The sequence below is a fragment of the Urocitellus parryii genome, chromosome 11, assembly GCF_045843805.1.
Source record: "Urocitellus parryii isolate mUroPar1 chromosome 11, mUroPar1.hap1, whole genome shotgun sequence".
NCBI lineage: Eukaryota > Metazoa > Chordata > Mammalia > Rodentia > Sciuridae > Urocitellus > Urocitellus parryii.
The window spans coordinates 91,590,853-91,615,781 of record NC_135541.1 but is presented as its reverse complement, the minus strand read 5'-3'; the positions used below and the strand labels follow the sequence as shown (position 1 = coordinate 91,615,781).

General features: G+C 38.4%; 1 pseudogene; it reads right to left on the bottom strand.

Moving 5' to 3' along the window:
- Nucleotides 1-2,915: 2,915 nt before the first annotated feature.
- On the bottom strand, nt 2,916-23,070 carry LOC144249325 (uncharacterized; annotated as a pseudogene).
- Between the last annotated feature and the right edge of the window lie 1,859 nt (nt 23,071-24,929).

The following is a 24,929-nucleotide window of genomic DNA, read 5'->3' as shown; positions in this document are numbered from 1 at the left end:
AATAGCCAAGACACTGAAACAACCTGTCTGTAACAGATGAATGGATTTTTAAAATGTAGTATATCAAATGGAATAATATTCAGTCTTTAAAAAGAAATAAATCCTGTCATTTATGACAAAGTGGATGAAACTGGAGGACATTATGCTAAATGAGGTAAGCCAGGCATAGACAGTGCACATGTGTAACATGAAAAAGGCCAACTCGTGGAAGCAGAGAATAGAATGGTGGTCTCCAGAGCATAGGAGTGGAAGGTATGGGGAATTTCTAATTTCTGTTAGAATGAATAAGTCCCAGAGATATATTGTATATCATAATTATTAGAGTTAATGTACATTTAGAAATTGCTGAGAGTGGATGATAAATGTTCTGAGAACAAAAAAAAAAGTAAATTGGTGAAATTATTAACTTAATTGAACCATTTCACAATGTACACATATATCAAAACATCATTATACACCATGTAATAACACATTATGAAATAAACATATAATTGAGTGCATAATTTTTGGTCAACTATATATTAATATAAATAAAGATGTAAGAAGAACTTTTTATATCCTCACTGGAAATGGAATCATCAATTCACTTTATTATAATAGCTGTGATCTACTAGTAGCTAACACTTATTTTAGCACTTTCCTAATATATATATATATATTTCAATTAAATTATATGTATAATTATATATCCTAAATTATATATCCTAATATATATATATATATATATATATATATATATATATATTTCAATTAAATTATATGTATAATTATATATCCTAAATTATATATCCTAATATATATATATATATATATATATATATATATATATATATTTCAATTAAATTATATGTACATGATCATGTGTATGTATAAAAGTACAAATTGCTCATTCATTAAACACCTTCTGAATACCTGGTAGACACCAGACATTGGGAAGGGTGTTAGGAATCTCTAGTAATGATGACATCGATACCGGGAATTAAACAGCAGACTTTTCTCTGGAGCCTTCTATTAGGTAGGCATGGAACAGGAATCCTCCACCTAATTTCATTCCCATTTTATAATTAAAGAACAAAGAATTAGAGAAAATATCTAATGCAAATGATCAGCTCTACTTGTAAAGCGGTTTTCTAAATTATGGTCTGTTACGTTCAAAAACGTGTCCAGCTATGTCACACTGTGCTCATAGAGAAGACAGACATACTTTCCCCAAATAACAAAGGTGACAAAGGACAGTAGATGTGCAGAGAGTGAGGAGACACCATGGTACATGCTGTCCTCCAGTATTGGTCTGTCCCTTCACAGATCTCTAACAGAGAAGGTCAGACCAATACTACGAGGTCCATGGATTTTCTCGTGCATATTTTCTCTGTCTCCAATGCTTCCTTTTTGAGTCCCTTCCTTCTGGGACTGTGAAATTGACTCAGTCAGGCTACTCTGGCCTGTAGGTCACAGGTGCAGAGGCCGTAGGACTCACTGGATGCATGTGGCGTTAGGCTGCCCGGGGGTCGGTGTAGGGCAGAAGAGTGCAAACCTGCTCAGCATACCTCCTAGCTGGCCTGCCAAGGCAGACCAGACTCCCTCATGGTGGGATACTAACAGAATGACCAGGGGTCAGAGAGGGCGGAGTCTGTTTGTTTGGCCAGCAGCACCCCAATGGCATCAGCCACTTGTTTTTGCTGATCTCATCTTTTCATCTCTTCCAAGGCCTGATCAGTTTAGTTTTCTTTAAGTTGTGTTTATGTTAGTCACAAGCAGTGTCTGTTGGTGACCAAAGAACCCAGTTAACAGGGTATCTACATGCTGGAGCAACTGAGTGCTCCACATGGGTCACTTCCTTTAATTGTCAGCAAAAGCAGATGTGGTAGAAAGGAAATTATGGACTCTACATGAGAAAGCTGGGCACAGAGATGTCAGGTCAACTTCTCCATGCCACACAGCTAGGCAGTGTTGGAGCTGTAACTCAAACTGGGGTCTGTCAGACCTCTGAGTTCATATCCAGAGCCTTCCTGCAGTCACCACCTCAGTAAAATGTCAGGTGCACACAGTGCTATGGTGCCAGGGAGATGGATATAGTCAACCCAGATTATGAGTCAAGAGGGACATTGCCGCCCAGCTGAAATCCATCAGATTCATCCACAGAGAGGGGACAGGTGGGCCTGGCATACTAGGTGACCAAGTTAGGAAGGACATTGCAAGCAGAGAGCCTGTCCACAAGATCTGGTGTCTTGCAGGTCTTCAAGAGACCAGGAAGACAGATGGCCCAGCACTAGTTGATTCGTGGCTCATCCCCCTTGGAATGAGGTTCCGCATTCACCTGGCTTCTGACGTTTCACCCGGACTCTTATGGTTCAGGCAAGGAATCCCTATCTTATCCCCCACCTCTCAGTGACCCGTTTTTGTTCCTGCTTCTTCATGGGCATCCGATTACCTGCTGTCTGAATCTACCAGCCACCTCTGCCTCAGGGGTCACTGGAACCAGTGCCTGTTTAGGGGGTGTTCATGGAAACCTCACAAGGTCCTTGGGGAGATGGGCTCCAGGCACCCCTATCAGATGGACCATGAACCAACCATGCAGTTCCCAGGGCTCCTTCATGGAAGCCAATGGGCCATCCCAGACTCACAGTATAAAGGCTTGTTTGAACCCCTTTTGAAAACTCACAGTTTGCTTTCTACACATGCACTGGTGGGGATTTCTCCAGGATTTTGTTCAGTTGATGCCCAGGGTTTAATTTTCAGCTTTGGAATGAACTCAGAGGTGTTGAACTGGCATAGGTTTTGGAGTTAAACTTCAAACAACTTCACAAAGGATGCTTTCTGGGGAAGAGCAGCTGCTCCCAGAAGCTTTGCTGCCACGTTTCTGGCTCCTCCCATGAGCATCTTCTCTCTTTCCTGATGGCTTACCTGCCCCCCCTTCAGTGGGACATAATGGTGACAGCATGCAGGCTGTCAGCCAGAGGACTAGACACGGGGGTCAGAGAGCAAGCACTGGAGTTACTTTGGCAGGCTTTCCTTGAATAGGCACTTGGATTTAGGTGGCCAACACATTGATCTTGGTTCCTACTGGAGGTCAAAGTCACTACTATGGAGCTGGGAATAATCATGTGGATCCCAGGATTGGTGCTGGGGCCAGCTGCTCTGCTCTCTGTGATCGTCTTACTCTGGTCCATGCCCCAGAGCGGTGTGTCTGCTGTGCGGAAACTGATGGCAAGGTGCAAGGCGGCTGGGCCCGACTTCTTGGGCAGTTCATGGTCCAGAACTCATGGTCCAACTGCAGTCAGTTCTGCTGACCAGTGTCGTCTATGAACGTTATTCCAAAGTACTCCTTTTGTTTCAGGTTGAAGTGTGAAGCCACAAGGTCCAGCAGCTCTCTTGACAGAACTTTGGGCTGAACCAGCAGTTCCAGCCTTCTGTCATCCAGGAGCTGCACCTGTAGTGCCTGTCCTCTGTCATCTGGTACACATCCGCAGCCCGCACAAGTCCACAGCACCTGATGGCAAGCGCGAAGCTGCTCCATCTCCGCAGCGTGGACACTGTCAGGTGCCACACGAAGGGGCTGCTGGTGAATAGCAGGTCCTCCACGCACCACATGAACAACGAGGCCATCCTCTTGGCTCCGGCCTGGGTCCCCACAGCCGTCCCAACACCACGTCCATGGGCAGCAGTGTCAAGCCTGTTGCCTGCCTGGTCTACAGTGTGCATCCCGGCCGGTTCCGGGCAGCATGCCCTGGGATTGGGCACCGGCCAGCCAAAGGCGGCGGCTGGCACTGGCGGCCTGCCTGCACACCGCCCACCGCATTGCCCAGCAGGCTGTGCTAAGCTCCACTAACTCCTAATATATTTTTAAGTCTGTACGTTAATCCTCAAAATAATCCTATGAGGAAGTACTAATATTTTCTCATTACTATTGCTATTATTACCACTGTTGTTATTATTACTCTCATTTTATACCTGAAGAAATAGAAACACAAAGAATTGTTGAAAAGTCAGCTAGTAAGTGCAGAGCCAAGAGGCAGGCCGTCTCCATGGTCTATTTTTAATCATAGACTTTAATGCTGCTTACGTTTTGGGTTGTGTGCTTTCTCAGCTTTATGTTTTAGAAAACCAATACATAAATCTATGTAGTATATTTTTTCCTGAATGTTAGTTATAGGAAATTGGTTCCAATATGTGATACCACTAAATGGGTTAGTAGACCTGGACCATTTACATTTGCCTCAAGATAGTCATATAACAACTAGAATCAACAAATGGGACTTACTCAAACTAAAAAGTTTTTTCTCAGCAAAAGAAACAATAAGAGAGATAAACAGGGAGCCTACATCCTGGGAACAAATCTTTACTCCACACACTTCAGATAGAGCCCTAATAACCAGAATATATAAAGAACTCAAAAAATTAGACAATAAGATAACAAATAACCCAATCAATAAATGGGCCAAGGACCTGAACAGACACTTCTCAGAGGAGGACATACAATCAATCAATGAGTACATGAAAAAATGCTCACCATTTCTAGCAGTCAGAGAAATGCAAATCAAAACTACCCTAAGATACCATCTCACTCCAGTAAGATTGGCAGCCATTAGGAAGTCAAACAACAATAAGTGCTGGAGAGGATGCGGGGAAAAGGGCACTCTTGTTCATTGCTGGTGGGACTGCAAATTGGTGCAGCCAATTTGGAAAGCAGTATGGAGATTTCTTGGAAAGCTGGGAATGGAACCACCATTTGACCCAGCTATTCCCCTTCTCGGTCTATTCCCTAAAGACCTAACAAGAGCATGCTACAGGGACACTGCTACATCGATGTTCATAGCAGCACAATTCACGATAGCAAGATTGTGGAATCAGCCTAGATGCCCTGCAATAGATGAATGGATAAAAAAATGTGGCATTTATACACAATGGAGTTTTACTCTGCATTAAAAAGTGACAAAATCAGAGAATTTGGAGGGAAATGGATGGCATTAGAGCAGATTATGCTAAGTGAAGCTAGTCAATCTTTAAAAAACAAATACCAAATGACTCCTTTGATATAAGGGGAGGAAACAAGGACAGGGTAGGGACGAAGAGCTTGAGAAGAAGATTTACAATAACAGGGGTGAGAGGTGGGAGGGAAAGGAAGTGAGAAGGGATATCGCATGGAAATGGAAGGCGATCCTCAGGGTTATACAAAATGACATATAAGAGGAAAGGAGGGGTAAGACAAGATAATACAAATGGAAGAAATGATTTACAGTAGAAGGGGTAGAGAGAGAAAAGGGGAGGGGAGGGGAGGGGAGGGGAGGGGGGATAGTAGAGAATAAGACAGACAGCAGAATACATCAGACACTAGAAAGGCAATATGTCAATCAATGGAAGGGTAACTGATGTGATACAGCAATCTGTATACGGGGTAAAATTGGGAGTTCATAACCCACTTGAATCAAACTGTGAAATATGATGTATTAAGAACTATGTAATGTTTTGAACGACCAACAATAAAAAAATAAATAAATAAAAAAATAAATTTAAAAAAGGATAAAAAATATAATACTCATGCATATACTCAATTTTTTCAAGCTGTGGCTTTCTAGTTCTATGTCTACAATATTCAGTCTCATTACTAGGTATTCATGCCTTGTAAAACTTTTGCTAATACCATTTTATGCCACTAAGTTAATATTCACCATTATATCATTAAACCATGCACACAAGGCAGGAGAATCAGAAATTCATAACAAGTTTGGGCAACTTGGAGAGGACCCAAAATTTTAAAAAGGGCTAGAATGTGGCTCAGTGGTAATATACACTGAATTCAGTTCCTCGGTACAAGAGAATGGGGGAGAGATGAAGGTCTTCAAATGCTGAGAATTGAATATATATATATATATATATATATATATATATATAGACACACACACAGACACAGACACAGACACACACACATATATATATATGCTTATATAGTATATAAAATAAAATATACATGTATAGTCTAGCTCATATATATACTATATATGCATATATATGCATGTATATTTTACATTCCTAATTTCACCCAATTCTTACAAAACCCCTTTAACAGAAGTAAAAAAATTATTGCTACTCTTCTTGGAATAGCAGATATGTCATAACACATTTAAAAATTTTTTAATGTTAAGGAAATTATCAGAATAAGGGTTTAGAAAAACAAAAATATTCAGAAAAGACCATTCATCCTATTACATGAGAAATAATTGAAGTGCTAGATAGTTTAGGAACTGTCTCATAGAAAATAAGTAGATCTGGGGCTGGGGTTATGGCTCAGTGGTAGAGCTCTCACCTCGAACATGTAAGGCCCTGGGTTCGATCCTCAGCACCACATATAAATAACATAAAATAAAGTTTACAAAAAAAGAAAAAGAAAAGAAGTAGATCTGACATTAGTGTCACAAGAGCACAAAATGAGGACCAATAGGTGGGAGCTCTAGGGGAGTAGATTTATAATCAACCTAAAGAGCATGTCCCAATGCTTTGTACTGACTGGACATCGAATGGGTTTCTTTGGGAGGATGGTGGAATCCTAAGCACTGACTGAATAACTGTTTTGGGAAATGTTGAAGAGTGAATCTTTGGAAGTTTTTTAAAATACTTTTTTAGTTGTAAATGGACACAATATTTTTGTATGCATTTATTTTTATGTGGTGTCAAGGATTAAACCCAGTGCCTCACAAATGTGAATGGAGTGCTCTATCACTGAGCTACCACCCCATCCCAGAATCTTTGCAAGTTTGCTAAGTATTCTGTTCCCCTCTCTCTGCAGTAGATTAAATACCTTTGGAACTCAGAAGTGATCATATGATTTTCTCTGACCAATAAGATGTGAGCAAAAGTGACATCTGCCATTTCCAGGCAGAAGATTTAAGAGAAATGATGTAGTTTGCTGTGTCTCTTTTCCTTTACTACAAACAGCTGTCCATGTGTGGTCAACCTGGACACTAAATGAATATGGTATGGTTCAGAACCTCAAGTGACCTACACTAGACATTAACATGAACAGAAACAAACCCTTGGATATTTTTTGAACCATCAGAATTTGGGGGTTGCATATTAACTGAAGCATAATGGACCCTATCCTGACTGATGCAGACTCTTCTTGATTTAGGTGACCCCTAAAACCAATCCTATACAAGAAGTTTTCAGGATATGATATCATCTGCAGTATTTTTTAATTGTTTACTTCCTGTATTTCTTCCTTATAGTTGAGTTGTAATTATCAAGGGTTATAGAGTCAAGAAAAAAAATCATGAATTGTTGTGTTGTAACTCAGTAGTAGAATGCTTGTCTCATAAGCATGAAGGCCTCGGTTTTATCCCCAGTACACACCCCCACACATACACAACACACATGAATCATGGATTGTCAAAGTTACCCTTGAAAATAATGAGAAACACCCACAAAACCAAAACAATAAATGCAGTAGTATATGCATATCTCTGTCAGTATTATACATAAATTTACAATGAAGTTGTTGGATTATTTTTTAAGGATAATGTTGCATGACAATACATATCTTTAAATTCTAGAATTATACCTGTGTAGCAAGATGTGCATGTTTTAATATTACCAGAAAACTAAGGACAAAGTAACTAAAGAAATTGAAATTGGTGTCTCCCATTTTATGCTGACTGGGGGCTTTTGCTCTCTGAGTGGAGTGGTGGTGGAGACCCTGTGCTCTTTTTCCCCACTATGACTAAGTGTTATGTTCTCTAAGTTACATGTGCCATGCCATGGTGCAATTGTATGGCACTTCTTTTCTTCCTTATAGTTTGAGTATTAAGGGCTGGGGTTGAGGCACAGCAGTAGAGCTCTTGCCTAGCACATGTGAGGCCCTGAGTTCAATCCTCAGGACCACATAAAATAAGTAAAGATACTGTGTCCATCTACAACTAAAAAATAAATATTTCCAAAAAAATGTTTGAGTATTAAAAAGGGAGCTTAGGTCCTCAACCAAAATTTCAGGTGACCACAGATTAGAGAAGACCAACAAATTTGGACTATATGTTCTTGTGTCATAACTCATTTATTTTTAAAAAGTAAGAAGAAGCTTAAATAGAAGTTTATTTCTCTCTTATATAAAGTCCAAACTGGCATGGTAGTTCTGTCTTGTCAAGTTGTCAGGGGCCTGGTCTTTCTTATCTTGTTTTCAGGGTATTGTGCTCATCCACAGGGATTAACTTGGCTCACCCTACATCCGAATTCTAGCCCCAACCTTTGGGAATGAGGAAAGGGGATGAGGAGGTCCCTTTTACTCACAGTCCATTGACCAGAATATAAGCAGAATGTCACATTCAATTGTCCAGAAGGATAAAAAAAATGTAATCATTGCTGGGTTCCATATACCTAGAAAAAAATTCTAATTATAATAAATGGAGGGGACAGCAGCTATCAGGAGACAATTAGCTTCTGTATACCTCTGTTTTAGAGATGAGAAAGTTGATCCTCAGAAAATAATTTGTTCAAGATATTTGTAAAACTGTCCTAAAATAAGAAATTAGAGTTATGCTGAGTATATCAGAAGTCAGAACCAGCACTGGTAGGGAGATGTTAAAGGAGGCATGTTTCTATACAGTTAATATTAGAACAAATAACTTTCAACATTTAGAAGAGTACAATAATGAAGAGGCTACCTCAGTGCTATTACCAATTAAATGGCCTTGTCCATTTGTCAGGGATGTCATTCTTAGCTAGGCACCATGCCTGTAATCCTAGCACCTTGTTTGAGGTGGGAGGATTGAAAGTTTGAAGCCAGCCTCAACAACTCAGGCTCTTAGCAACTTACTAAGACCCTATCTTAAAATTGAGAGAGATTAATAGATAGATAGATAGATAGATAGATAGATAGATAGATAGATAGATAGATACATAGATACATAGATAGATACATAGAAAGAAAGATAGATATATCATTCTTCATTAGGAAGATGGGTCACTTGGGTGATTCTTAAATCTTTTCTAATTGCAAGTGTCTATGATTGAGCTTTCAGTTTTGTCTCCTAGTATGAGTGTTCCTAAACCTTTCTTTTTTAGCCTGGACCAGTCAGATTATATTAGCCAAATATGTATGTGTTTGTTTCCTTGGTAACCTATTCTTTCCCTACCTCTCCATCAAGCTTCTTTTAGTTAATTCACATTCCAACCTTTCTTCAAAATCTCGATGTAATTTAATGTCTCATCAGTTTGATTGCCACACCTGTCCCAACTACAGCCTACCCACATGTTTTTCTCCAGCCCTTGGTGTACATACTAAATATGTTGTTAATATGTTAGTTATTTGTTTAATGAATGAAGAGCCTTCCTCACCATCCTACTTTGACTTCTCACTCAGTTGTTATAATTCTTGTTCCTATCAGTTTCTTCACAACAAATTTGTTCTTCAAATTACCTTTATTGACAATTACCATGCCATGTAAAAACTACAGTGATACAAATATGAAGAAAAAGAAGAAGAAGAAGAAGAAGAAGAAGAAGAAGAAGAAGAAGAAGAAGAAGAAGAAGAAGGAGGAGGAGGAGGAGGAGGAGGAGGAGGAGGAAGATGATGATGATGAGGAGGAGGAGGAGGAGGAGGAAAGTAAGAATTATTTAACTACTTTTTATACTTTTTTTCCCCTCTTTTGTGGAGGGGAGTTAGGAGACATGGAAGAGATTTCTTTAGGAAAGATTTTTTTTTTTAAAGTCTAACTGGAGGAGGAAATAGAGTGGCAGAAAAAACAGCATACATGGCATGAGCAACATGGTGTGTTCAGGGCACAGTGATGATTTTACTGATGCCACAGAAAGATAGGGAGAGGAATTGGTTATTTCAAGGAATCTAGACTTGTGTGCATACTGTATTTAGGGAGTCAAAAACAGAAGAGTGACTTAAACAAAGTGATAGGTTGGCTTTAGGCTGAAATTGAAGGGAATTCTTATTTGACAGACCACCTTAGCTTTCTCAGCAATCAAAAAAAGTAGACAAAGGTATGATAAAATATCAGAAAAGCTTCTACAAGTGATGGAATGGGAAGAAGAACAAAGGTAAGTCCAAAAGGCCCCACTGAAATTTTAAAATATGAATTTTAGTAAGAGTAGCATGTACATTTGTACAGTTTTTTTCAGCAATGCTCATAGGTTAGGTGTAGGAGAAAATGGATGGTAGGATTGATTCAGGTTTAGAAGTTGATAGCTAGATGAAAAGGTCAAAGGCAAGGGATTAAGAGTGTTAAAAAATTTTTAAGCAATCAATTATGGGATCCAAATTGCATAAGAAAGAAAACCAGGCCAAAAAGATAAATCTGGGAAGTATAGAATATTTGGAAGATGAGGCCTCAGTGATGTCAAAGAAGGTGTGTATTTAAGCAGTAATGCTATGATGCTTGATTAAGCTGGAGGAGGGGTAGGGATTCAAGAGTGGGATATTAAAGCCTGAGTTTCCTTCAGTAAAGCAGTGTAGAGTGGGCAAGGTCAAGGGCGTGGGTGTTGCTGAAATGGCATGAAGGCTTGGTTAGGGCAAAGAATGATGAGCCTAGGGTGTTAGGTTATTTTTCTAGTGTTAAGGTAGCTAGTATGATTGCAGGTGTTGGGGTGAAGACAGAGATTGCAAGACAGATATTTCAACTGTAGTATTAACTAGGAGAAGAGCATGACATAACCAGACATGTTGTACCTTCAGATTTTGAGTCTTAAGTCTGAAAGTAGAAGGGTGACAACATGTAAGTGACAGGGTGCTACAAAGTGCTGGTGCTGCCTCTGGAACTGTGGGAGATGGAGGTGGAGAATTAACCTCCTAACAGCAGGGGCATAATTCCAGTGGTATCCTCTTGAGATAGTCAGGTTTCAGTTAGGCAGTAAGTGGAGAGTTATTGAAAAGACTGAGACTGTGAGGGTTTGCTGAATCCTGGAACAAAGGTTTCAGGTGCTGTGACAGAATGAGGGGAAAGAAATTTCCAAAAAGAGAATGAATCAGAGTGAGGTTAGGTGTAGGAGAAAATGGATGGTAGGATTGATTCAGGTTTAGAAGTTGATAGCTAGATGGAAGGGTCAAAAGGCAAGGGATTAAGAGTGTAGAAAGAAATATAAGCAATCAATTATGGGATCCAAATTGTATATGGATGGCAACCAGGCCAGGGAAATTTTTAAAAAATCCAAAACAAAGAGTGAGAAAAGACAGAGGAAATTGGGAACTTAAAGAGAATAGGTGACCAGGACTTCCATTTTCATCTTCTCCTGTGGATTGTGGGGATAAAATTAATAGGTAGAACTGAGAGGCCTGAGGATGTCCAATATGGACCTGAAATAGTTTATATCAAAGGCCCCAGAGATACAAGGCAACTCTCTCACCCCTCTACTTATGGACTCAATCCTCATCACCATCTGCCTATTAGCTCTCATTTCAGAAAAATAGTATTCCTACTATTCCCTGACATCCCTATATCTTTGACCCAATCCACATCTTATTTCCTTCTCCTTGTTTTGCTATGCAATTCTGAGCTAAATTCATGAAAAATAATCTACAATTCCTCTCTTAAGAATTCCTTTTCTCCTTTTAACCCTTACTCTGAGTCTTGCTGTACCATTTGACTCAAAAAATTTTTTTGCTAATATCATCAGTCATCTCCAGTTGACATAAATAATCAATATTTTCTCATTTGTACATTTGTGCTCTGCTCAGAACTTTATCATTACCTATTTCCTGAAATTTGAGTATTTTGGTTTCATGAACCATATTCTCTACTTTTACCTCCCACTTCTTTATTTCCTTTACTAAATTCTCTGAGGGTATTACTTCTCCCCATTTTTAAAAATCAACTTTATTTTAAAAGCAAGTACATAGTTTCAATATACCTCCTGTGCTCCCACTCAAAGAGGCTTCCCCACCATGGTCATCCTGCGTTTGTTACAGAGGCATACTTGTTACATTCAGCAATCCATACTGACACCTCATTGTTCCCTAAATTGCGTAGTTTCCATTAAGGATCAATCTTGGTGTTAGGTATTGTATGAGTCTTGACAAATGTATAATGGCATGTATCCACCATTTTATTATAATAGTGAATAATTTCACCACCCTAAAAATCCTCTGTAGGTTTTCTATTTTCCCTGTCTCCCCAACCACTAATCTTTTTACTTTCTCCATAATTTTTCTTTTTATCATAATATTATGTAGTTAGAATCGAACAGTATGGAGCCCTTTCGGATTGGTGTCTTTCACTTAGTAATATGCATCTAAGCTTCCTCCATGTCTTTTCATGTCTTCCTAACTTTTTTGATTTTTAGTGCTTAATAATATTCTGTTATCTAGAATTCAATTCATTTGTTTTCATCAGAACATCTTGATTGCTTCCAAGTTTGGGAAGTTATGAATAAAGATGCTATAAACATGTATAGTTAGGGTTTTATGTGGATATGTTTTCAATTCACTGGATTAAATACCAGAGAACATGACTGCTGAACCACATGGGAAAATGTTGACCACCCTTTTCATAGGCAAATGGTCCACAGGAGGCCAGTCATTAGTATTCTGCTTTGTAAATACGTAACTTAAGGTCAAAAAAGTTAAATGACTTACCCAAGGATTACACAGTAATAAGGGATAGAGCAGGTCTAAACTTTGGGATTTCTACCTACTGCTCCAAGACTTTTTACTATCTTATGTGGCTTCCTCATTACATAACAGAGAAAAAGTTTGGATTTCTTACCCAGGGGTCTAAGTCTAAAATTATCACACAGCTCAAAAACACTGCAGTAATGTTGTACCTAGAACAGGGTGGGGAAAAAGTACAAGCAAGAAAAGTATAATATTTTAATACCTTTAAGAGTGATGAGGATATTAAAGTTTCTAAAAAAAACCCAAGAGTTTTATTTATATTAAAACATGTTTAGATGATAGTGAAATAGCAACTTATAGGAGGGAAAAAATATTTACAAATCACATATTCCATAAGGGTTTAATATCCAGTGTTGGGCTGGATTTGTGGCTCAGTGGCAGGGCACTTGCCTAGCATGTGTGAGGTACTGGGTTCAATTTCCAGCACCACATAGAAAAATAAATAAAATAAAGATATTATGTCCAACTACAATTAAAAATATTTTTAAAAAATACCCAAAGTAATGGGCTTGGGTTGTGGCTCAGCAGTAGAGTGCTTGCCTAGCACGTTTGAGGCCCTGAACCACATAAAAATAAAGAAGTAAAATAAACATATGTGTCCAACTAGAACTAAAAAATAAATATATATTTTTTAAATTCAAAGTGAATAAAGAACTCCTTCAACTCAACAACAATAAAACTTGATTAAAAATGGGCAAAGGACTTCTCCAAAGAAGTTGCGCAAATGACCAATAAGCACAAGATGTACAGCATCACTTATCATTTGGGAAATAAAAATCAAACTACAATAGGAACCACCTCACACCCATTAGGATTGGCTACTATTATAAAATAATAATAATAACAAGTGTTGACAATGGAATGGAAAAATAGGAACCCTCTTGTGTTGTTGGAGTAATGTAAAATAGTACAGCCACTATGGAAAACAGTATGGCAGTTGCTGAAAAACCTTAATAAACAATTCCACTTTGGGGTATAAGTACCCTAAAGAATTGATAACAAACCCAAACAGGTATTTGCACAACCATGCTCATAGCATTATTTGCAGTAGCCAAAAGGTGTAGGCATTTTAAATGTCCATCAAAGGTTGAATGAATAAACAAAATTTGGCATACACACATAGAGTAGAATAGTATTCATCCTTATAAATGAAGGGAATTCTAATACAACATTTATGAAATTTAAGGATAAGATGCTATGTGAACTAAGGACAAATACTGTATAATTCTACTTAACTTAGTTAATCTGACCCAGAGTTGTCAGATTCATAGAGACAGAAAATTAGATTGGTGGTTGTCATGGAATGAATAGTGGAATGGGAAGATGATTATGGAAATGGAGTTTTGGTTTTGTAAGATAAAAAGTTCTGAACATTGGACACACAACTGCATGACTGTAATTAACCCAATGAACTGTGCACTTAAAAATGGTTGTGATAGTAAACGTTATGTGTATTCTACCATTATTTTTTTTAAAAAAATGAGTAAATATTTTGACCAAGCCCCAGATTTTTATAAGGCTAAGCTAATTATTTATATGTTATTATATTCAAGTAAAGTACACAAGTGTTAAAAACAATTTTTTTTCAATACTCAATTTTTGATGAGTTCAGTCAGTCACTCTACTAACTAATATGATTTAGTAAACTATAGACATGTAGGCTTAGGCTTATACAGTGATTACTTTTTATTTGACACTTTTGGAAAGTTCCTCCATTGCCACAGTCTGGCTGGGCACAATTCAGGAGCCACTTGTCAAAAGAAACGAACTTTATTTTTAGAACACACAGGCCACACCACACAGCTCTTCATGAAAACCTTCAGAGCCCATCTGCCACCACTAGCTTCCCACAAGCCTCTCAACCTCCCCCACACCTCCTGCTCTTGAGGCCAAATGGCTGGTCACATGGGCGGAGCTGAAAAAAATTCCCCCAATGAGCAGCTCTGTGGTCTGAAAGGGCGGGGAAACAATCCAATGAGCATCACTGCAGAGTAGCCAGTCAGTTGGCAGCTAGAAGTTTTCTGGGGCTGCTGTGAGCCAATCATCAGCTGGCAGCTGGAAGTTTGCTGGCAGCTGGAAGTTTGCTGGGGCCCCTTCTGCTGTGGCCACTGTGAGCCAATCATCAGCTGGCAGCTGGTACTGGCAGCTGGAAGTTTGCTGGGGCCCCTTCGGTTGAGTCAGCTGGAAGTTTGCTTGGGCCCTTTCGGCTGTGGCTCTCAACACTCCATCATAGTATAACGTTTAACTCTGAGGCATTGCCAAGTTGTTTTTCAAGAGGCTGCACTAGGAAATGCTTTCTTGACAGAAACGTAAGTGCAAGCAAATGTGCTTTAGGTTGACTGGGTTCTGGGGGCTCAGGGTTCTACAAAATTTAGATTTCAATCCAAGGTTATGGTAAAACATGTGAAGTTCAATGCCAGTCTTTTTTTTTTTTTTTTTTTTTTTGTATAGGAGGGGAACATGGAAGGTGCCTACAGGACCTTAGCAGAATCCTCACCATGGATGGGCACTGAGGATATGAGGCTATACAGTGGTGCTGTGATGTGCCTGGCCTCCTTTGATGGCAGGGAAACTGTAAAAGTGCTGGTGGATCCGCAAAGTGGAAATGGCTCTAAAAATCAATTTCTTTTTTTATCACTCCCCAGTATGGGGACTGGAACCCAGGAACATTCTACCACTGAGATGTATCCCCAGCCCTTTTTAAAAACTTGATTTTGAGACAGGGTCTTGCTAAGCTGTCCAGGTTGCCCTGAAACTTGCAATCCTCATGCCTCAGTTTCCTGAGTAGTTGGGATTATAGATGGTGGAAGGAGAAGGTCATCATTATGCCAAATACATGTATGAAGACACGAATTGGTATGAATATACTTTGTATATGAACAGAGATGTGAACTATTGTGCTCTATATGTGTAATATGAATTGTAATGCATTCCACTGTCATAAGTAAATAAAAAATAAAAAATGTGTTTTATAACAGATAAATAAATGAGATGCTTTTTATGTTAGAAATGCAAAATAATAGCTTTTTGTAATATATAAAGAATCTCAAAGTCTAAAAATCATTCCAAGTACAATATCATGTGGTATATGTTTTTGTCATTTTACCCTTCTTATACTAACATTTCTGTTGTAAGGACCCAGCTCCCTTGGAACATTTCAGCCATAATTAATGGCAAAAGCAGCTGCCACCCATAAGTTCAGAAAATGGAGATTTCCCACAAGATGTAGATACTGTGAACGAATTGTCATATTTCGAGGTCTTAAATGTGAAGAGGTAAGATCTTTATGGAATCACATTTTTTTCTTTTGCTATATACTTCTTTGTTATGATTTTACTTATTTGGAGATGTGTGTGTCCACACACATATAAATATATATAAATTTGTTGTTTGTACTCCTGGGAACTAAATTCAGGGTCTTGAACATGCCATATTTTTAGAGAGAGAAGAGAAAGAGAGAGAGAGAGAGAGAGAGAGAGAGAGAGAGAGAGAGAGAGAGAGAGAATTTTTAACATTTATTTTTCAGTTTTCGGTGGAAAAAATATTTTTTTTAATTTTATTTTTTATGTTGTGCTGAGGATCGAACCCAGAGCCCCATGCACACCATGAGAGCACATTACTGCTTGAGCCACATCCCCAGCCCATCTACCCTTTCTTAAAATTGTGTTTTGAAATGGGTTCTTGATAGTTTGGTCTGGTCTTCAACTTGTGAAATTCCTGTTTCAACCCCTCAAGTAGCTGGAATCATGGGCATATGCCATCACAGCTGGGTTGCCAGTACTTTTTAATAAAGTCCCACAGTTTATTTCTATAGTTTTCTTCTTAGTTTTCCTGTTAAATGTAATTCACAAACTACAAATAGTACTTTTTAACTTATTTTTGTCATTATTAGTCAGTCTGTATTTTGTTTAGTTGTGAATAATTTTAAGTTGAGTCAATCAGTTTTCAAATATCAATTTCTTTAGTGTCTTCTTGTCTGCCATAAAAAATTCATGGCAAACTTAACCATCGTTTGCGGACATCAGAAACTTCGGGGGAAAATACACTTACTTGGAGCAGAATTGTCCTGTGTTGCCAAAAAGGAGACAGATGGCATTCCTTTCATAATCAAAATGTGTACTTTAGAAATTGAAAAGACCGCCTTGTGTTTACAAGTATGATGTAGGATGTTTACTCTTAAAACTCTAAAAACATAAATGCCTTTGTGATTTGTTTTAATGAAAAAGACTTTAAGAAAATCAGCACTCTCCATTTGTAATAACTAAATTTATTTACATTTATTTGGAAAATGTTAATTTATTTGATTTCAACTTGTATTTTTTAAATAGTAATAAAAATTGAAGTAGATACATCAACTCTGTCTAGATGTCTGCATTTAGCTCTTTGTACTAAAGTAAAATATTGCATTCTGTTTTTCTTTTCTCTTCCAGGGAATTTACTGAGTCAGTGGCAACAAGGCAAAAATCCCAATACTGTGTCAAGCTCTGGAAAATGGAAGGCATTTAGTAGATTTGTCCGAATTTTCTTCACATCTGTGAAGTGTTAAAAGTTTACCTTCAAGAGGTTCAAGTTTTATTCTAAACCTACCATCAAATGCAAAGAGCAAAAATATTTTATATTTCATATTTTTATTGGTATTGACTATGTCATCACCCCCCTCATTATTCTAAGATTTTTATTACTTTTTTTAAGTTTTTATTGTTGGTTGTTCAAAACATTACATAGTTCTTGACATATCATATTTCACACTTTGATTCAAGTGGGTTATGAACTCCATTTTAACCCCGTATACAGATTGCAGAATCACATCGGTAACATATCCACTTTTTTTACATACTGCCATACTAGTGTCTGTTGTGTTCTGTTGCCTGTCCTATCCTCTACTCCCTCCCCTCCCCTCCCATCTTCTCTCTCTACCCCTTCTACTGTAATTCATTTCTCCCCCTTGGTTTTTTCCCCTTTCCCCTCACTTCCTCTTGTATGTAATTTTGTATAAACATGATAATATTCCATTTCCATGCAATTTCCCTTCTCTCTCCCTTTCCCTCCCACCTCTCGTCCCTGCTTAATGTTATTCTTCTTCTCATGCTCTTCCTACCTACTCTGTTCTTAGTTACTCTCCTTAAATCAAAGAAGATATTTGGCATTTCTTTTTTAGGGAATGGCTGGCTTCACTTAGCATAATCTGATCTAAAGCTATCCACTTCCCTGCAATTCCATGATTTTGTCTTTTTTCAATGCAGAGTAATGCTCCATTGTGTATAAATGCCACATTTTTTTATCCATTCATCTGTTGAAGAGCATCTAGGTTGGTTCCACAGTCTTGCTATTGTTAATTGTGCTGCTATGAACATCGATGTAGCAGTGTCCCTGTAGCATGCTCTTTTTAGGTCTTTAGGGAATAGACCAAGAAGGGGAAAAGCTGGGTCAAATGATGGTTCCATTCCCAGCTTTTCAAGAAATCTCCATACTGCTTTCCAAATTGGGCACACCAATTTGCAGTACCACCAGCAATGTACAAGTGTACCCTTTTCCCCACATCCTCACCAGCACTTGTTGTTGTTTGACTTCATAATGGCTGCCAATCTTACTGGAGTGAGATGGTATCTTAGGGTGGTTTTGATTTCCATTTCTCTGACTGCTAGAGATGGTGAGCATTTTTTCATGTACTTGTTGATTGATTGTATGTCCTCCTCTGAGAAGTGTCTGTTCAGGTCCTTGGCCCATTTGTTGATTGGGTTATTGGTTTTCTTATTGTTTAATTTTTTGTGTTCTTTGTATACTCTGGAAATTAGGGCTATATCTGAAGTGTGAGGAGTAAAGATTTGTTCCCATGAAGTAGGCTCCCTATTTACCTCTCTTATTGTTAATTTTGCTGAGAAAAAAACTTTTTAGTTTGAGTAAGTCTATTTGTTGATTCTTGTTTTAACTCTTGTGCTGTAGGTGTCCTATTAAGGAATTTGGAGCCCGACCCCACAATATGTAGATTAAAGCCAACTTTTTCTTCTATCAGACGCAGAGTCTCTGATTTGATATCAAGATGCTTGATCCATTTTGAGTTAACTTTTGTGCATGGCAAGAGAAAGGGATTCAGTGTCATTTTGTTGCATATGGATTTCCAGTTTTCCCAGCACCTTTTGTTGTGAATGCTATTCTTCTTCCATTGCATGCTTTTAGCCCCTTAATCAATATAAGATAGTTGTAATTTTGTGGATTGGTTTCTGTGTCCTCTATTCTGTTCCATTGGTCCACCTGCCTGTTTTTGTATCAGTACCATGCTGTTTTTGTTACTATTGCTCTCAAGTATAGTTTGAAGTCTGGTATCGCTATACCGCCTGATTCACACTTCCTGATTAGAGTTGTTTTTTCTATTCTGGGTCTTTTATTTTTCCATATGAATTTCATGATTGCTTTATCTATTTCTACAAGAAATTCCATTGGGATTTTGATTGACATTGCAGTAAACCTATAGAGAACTCTTGGTAATGTGGCCATTTTGATGACGTTAGTTCTGCCTATCCAGAAAAAGGGTATATTTTTCCATCTTCTAAGATCTTCTTCTACTTCTCTCTTTAGGGTTCTGTAGTTTTCATTGTATAAGTCTTTCACCTCTTTTGTTAGGCTGATTCCCAAGGATTTTATTTATTTATTTTTTTTTTTTTAGGATATTGTGAATGGAGTGGTTGTCCTCATTTCCATTTCAGAGGATTTGTCGCTGATATACAGGAATGCCTTTGATTTATGCATGTTGATTTTATATCCTGCCAATTTGCTGAATTCATTTATTAGCTCTAATAGTTTCTTTGTAGACCCTTTTGGGTCTGCTAGGTAAAGAATCATGTCATCTGCACATAGTGATAATTTAAGTTCTTCTTTTCCTATTTTTATGCTTTAATTTCTTTCGTCTATCTAGTTGCTCTGGCCAGTGTTTCCAGAACTATGTTGAACAGAAGTGGTGAGAGAGGGCATCCCTGTCTTGTTCCATGTTTTAGAGGGAATGCCTTCAATTTTTCTCCATTCAGAATGATGCTAGCCTGAGGCTTAGCATAGATAGCTTTTACAATATTGAGGTATGTTCCTGTTATCCCTAGTTTTTCTAGAGTTTTGAACATAAAGGGATGCTGTACTTTGTCAAATGCTTTTTCTGCATCTATCGAGATGATAATATGGTTCTTATTTTTAAGTCTATTGATGTGGTGAATAACATTTATTGATTTCCGTATATTGAACCAGCCTTGCATCCCAGGGATGAATCCTACTTGATAATGGTGCACAATTTTTTTGATATGTTTTTGTATACGATTCGCCAGAATTTTATTGAGGATTTTTGCATCTAGGTTCATTAGAGATATTGGTCTGTAGTTTTCTTTCTTTGAAGTGTCTTTGTCTGGTTTAGGAATCAGGGTGATGTTTGCTTCGTAGAATGAATTTGGAAGTTCTCCCGCTTTTTCTATTTCCTGAAATAGCTTGAAAAGTATTGGTATTTGTTCTTCTTTAAAGGTCTTGTAAAACTTTGCTGTATACCCATCTGGTCCTGGGGTTTTCTTAGTTGGTAGACTTTTAATGGCTTCTTCTATTTCCTCAATTGATATTGGTCTGTTTAGGTTGTCTATATCCTCCTGACTCAATCTGGGCAGATAATATGACTTAAGAAATTTATCGATGCCTTCACTATCTTCTATTTTATTAGAGTATAAAGATTCAAAATAATTTCTAATTATCTTCTGTATTTCTGAAGTGTCTGTTGTGATATTGCCTTTTTCATCCCATATGCTAGTAATTTGAGTTCTCTCTCTTCTTCTCTTCATTAGCATGGCTAAGGGTCTGTGGATCTTATTTAGTTTTTCAAAAAACAAACTTTTAGTTTTGTCAATTTTTTCAATTGTTTCTTTTGTTTCAATTTCATTAATTTCAGCTCTGATTTTAAATATTTCTTTTCTTCTCCTACATTTGCTGTTGTTTTGCTCTTCGTTTTGTAGGCTTTTGAGATGAAGTGTGAGATCATTTATTTGTTGGTTTTTTCTTTTTTAAGGAATGAACTCCAAGCAATGAATTTTCCTCTTAGAACTGGTTTCATTGTGTTCCATAGATTCTGATATGTTTTGTCTGTGTTTTCATTTATCTCTAAGAATTTTTTAATTTCCCTCTTGATGTATTCTAAAACCCACTGATCATTCAATAACCTATTGTTCATTCTCCAAGTGATGCATGATTTTTCCTTCCTTCTTTTATCATTGATTTTCAGTTTCATTCCATTATGATCAGATAGGATGCATGGTATTATCTCTACTCCTTTATACTGTCTAAGAGTTGCCTTGTGACATAGTATATGATCTATTTTTGAGAAGGATCCATGTGCTGCTGAGAAAAAAGTGTCACTGCTGATGTTGGGTGGTATATTCTATATATGTCAATTAAGTCTAGGTTATTAATTGTATTACTGAGTTCTATAGTTTCTTTATTCAACTTTTGTTTGGAAGATCTGTCCAGCGGTGAGAGAGGTGTGTTGAAATCTCCCATAATTTTTGTATGGTGGTCTACTAGACTCTTGAAGTTGAGAAGAGTTTGATGAACATAGCTGCACCATTGTTTGGGGCATATATATTTAAAATTGTTATGTCTTGTTGGTGTATAGTTCCCTTGAGCAGTATGTAGTGTCCCTCTTTATCCCGTTTGATTAACTTTGGCTTGTAATCTATTTTATTTGATATGAGTATGGACACTCTTGCTTGTTTCCGAAGTCCATATTAGTGATATGATTTTTCCCAACCTTTCACCTTCAGTCTATATATGTCTTTTCCTATCAAATGCATCTCCTGTAGACAGCATATTGTTGGAACTTTTTTTTTTTTTGATCCATTCTACTAGCCTGTGTCTCTTAATTGGTGAGTTTAAGCCATTAACATTTATGGTTATTATTGAGATATGGATTGTTCTTCCAGCCATATTTGTTTATTTATGTTACATTACATGGTTTGTTTTTCCTCTTTGATTATTTTCTCCCTTTACTATACTACTTCCCACTGTAGGTTTTCATTGTTATTTTCCATTTCCTCTTCCTGTAATATTTTGTCGAGGATGTTTTGGAGATGGTTTTCTAGCTGCAAATTCTTTTAATTTTGTTTATCATGGAAGGTTTTAATTTCATCTTCCATCTTGAAGCTTAATTTCACTGGATACACAATTCTTGGTTGGAACCCATTTTCGTACATCGTTTGAAATATGTTGTTCCAGGATCTTCTAGCTTTCAGAGTCTGTGTTGAAAGATCAGCTGTTATCCTGATTGGTTTACCCCTAAGTGTAATCTGCTTCCTTTCTCTTGTAGCTTTTAAAATTATCTCCTTATTTTGTATGTTGGGCATCTTTATTATAATGTGTCTAGTTGTGGATCTCTTATGCTTTTGCACATTTGGCATCCTGTAGGCTTCTAGGATTTGGGATTCTATCTCATTCTTCAAGTCTGGGAAGTTTTCTCGTATTGTTTGTTGAACAGATTGCTCATTCCTTTGGTTTGGACCTCTAAACCTTCCTGTATCCCAATGACTCTTAAGTTTGATCTCTTTATGTTATCCCATATTTCTTGGATGTTCTGCTCATGGTTTCTTAACAGTCTTGCTGAGCTGTCTATGTTCTTTTCAAGTTGAAATACTTTGTCTTCATTGTCTGCTGTTCTATCTTCTAAGTGTTCTACTCTGCTGGTAGTATTCTCATTTGAGTTTTTAATTTGGTTTATTGCTTCCTGCATTTCTACGATTTCTGTTTGCTTTTGTAACCTCTATCTCCCTGTATAGTTGATCTTGTGCTCCTTGGATTTGTTTATGTAATTCATTGTCGAAGTGACATTTCATTGTCTGATTTTGCTGTCTAATGTCTTCCTTGAGACTCCAGATCATCTGAAGCATGTAAATCCTGAATTCTTTATCTGACATTCCTTTTGTTGCAGATATTACCTCTTCTAAAGTTGAGTTGACCTGCATTGCTTGTGGTCCTTACTTTCCTTGTCTTTTCATACTGCTTGCGTGTCTTTCTGCTTGGTGAAACTGTTGTGTTGTTGAATTTTTCCCCTATATATTTATATTGCTCTTGTATAATTGCAAAGTCTCCCTTGCAGGCATGGGCGGCAGCTGTGCTCCTCCTCAAATTGCGGTGTCTATTTATCATGCTGGTGGTCCGCTGGGCTCCTTCTCCGGGTCGCATGGTCTGCCTACCTTGCGGGCAACTGTAGGGCCCCTCCTCCAATGGGGGTGATCTGTCTACCATGCTGGCAGGCCGCTGGGCCTGTTCTCCAGGTTGCAGGTCTGCCTACTTTGCAGGCGTAGGCGGCGGCTGTGCCCCTCCTCCAATTGGGGTGATCTTTCAACTAGGCCTGCGGGCTTCTGGGTCCCTTCTCTGGTACACGCGGTCTACCTACCTTGCAGGCGGCAGCTGGGCCCTTCTTCCAATTGGGGTGATGTGTCTACCATGCAAGCAGGCCACTGGGCCTGTTATCCAGGTCGATCACAGGTCTGCCTACCTTGCAGGCATGGGCTGCTGCTCTGCCCCTCCTCCAATTGGGGTGATTTGTCTACCACGCCGGCGGGCCGCTGGACCTGTTCTACCGGTCAGTCGCAGGTCTGCTTACCTTGCAGGCACGTTCGGCCGCTCTCTCTAAGATGTTATAGTGATGTACTTTGATGTAGATATATTTCCATCCAGTATTTTGGCCACTCCATGAGCTCCTTCAGTTGTGAGCACTTTAGTTCTGGGAACTTTTCTTGATTTTCATTGCTATTCTCCCACCCTTGTACTTGAAGTTCTTCTTTGGAGATGTGTGTGTGTGTACACATACACAAACACACATATAAATAACATTTTTCCCCTTAGTTCACAGTGTCACAGCAAACCATCTAAAAGGTATTCATGAGCAGAGTAATTTTAATATTAATAAACCTAATGATGATTAAAAAGCAAATTAATAATTTAATCTTTTGTTAATTCATGACATATTAATAGAAAGCCTAGTTATTATGACTTCAATAAAAGGTCTTTTGGAGATTATCACATTTTATTTGAAAAGAAACTGAAGGGCAAAAGTTTCTAAATCTAACTTGCAGTTCAAATCTTCCAATTTCTCCTCCTTTTCTGGAGGCAGGGTGAGGCTTAAACACTTCCTTTCACTCTTTTCTGCTTTCTTATTATGGACTTCCCGTCTCTTCCTGGCTGGTGATTTATTTGAGTTTCTTAGGATGGAGGAGGAATAATCCAGGGAATGGGAAACAACCTTCAAAAGCTGCAGCTTAACTAGACAGCACATGGACAGGTACCCAGGTGAAGGGCTGCAAGTGCTGGGTCCAGGCCAGCCGAAGCCCCAGGCACAAAAGTTTGCCAAATTAAGCTCAGAAATACGTCAGGATTTTTAAGGGAGTTGGAAGTAGAGGAAAAGCATCTCTGGTTTGTGAGATCACATGAGAAGATGGTTGCTTGGGCTGCTGCTATGTCAGGTCACTGGCTCTGGAATAGAGCTCAGAACAGAAAAGGTCCGAGCCCAGTCAGAGGTTGCCCTGCCTCTCGCCTCCCTGTAACTGTGCTTTGGCAGCCTGCACCTTCTGATGGACTCAGCACCAGTATCTGCAGCTGCTCAGTCTGCCAGAAGAGCTGTGTGAAGACAGGCATGTCAGGAGGTGTCAGGAGTAGTAGGGATGAGAGCCTGGGCCTGGCTCCAGCACAGGAGTGAGTCTGAGCTGCACCAGGTTGTAGTGACGGCTGCATGGCAGCCTGGCAAAATTCAACTGTCCTGACCTCTGAAGGTAAGGATGAGCCCACATTGTTTTTGGGACCATGCTACATACCACTTTTAAATATGTTTATAAGAAACTGGCTTCAGAGATATCACTAGGCACTGCTCAAGGAGTTCAGTGAGAGGCCAGCACATGTTTCCAGAAGGTAAGACAGAAATATCCAATAAGATCCGACTCCTCACACAGCATCCCCCTGACCCTCTCTCCTGTACAATAGAAGGTGTGAAGGTCGTTACACCTCTCAGCACTGGGCTGGGGACACATGGGTGACTCTGTACCCTGCTTCAATTCTGGCTGATGGCATTACTATAGCAGTGCATGTCTGAAATGTTAGAGGGGCATTTATGATCATTAGAAATAATCAAGTCCAGACCAAGGAAAAAATTCTAAGAGAATATTCAATAATTTATAGCTATATGACTTTGGGACCTTAAGATAGAATATACAGGTGGTTCTTAAAGGACTCATAAATACTCAATTTAAAGGGGAAATATTAACATGGAGGTTTATGATCAGAGCATTGAAATTACATTGATCATGTCTAC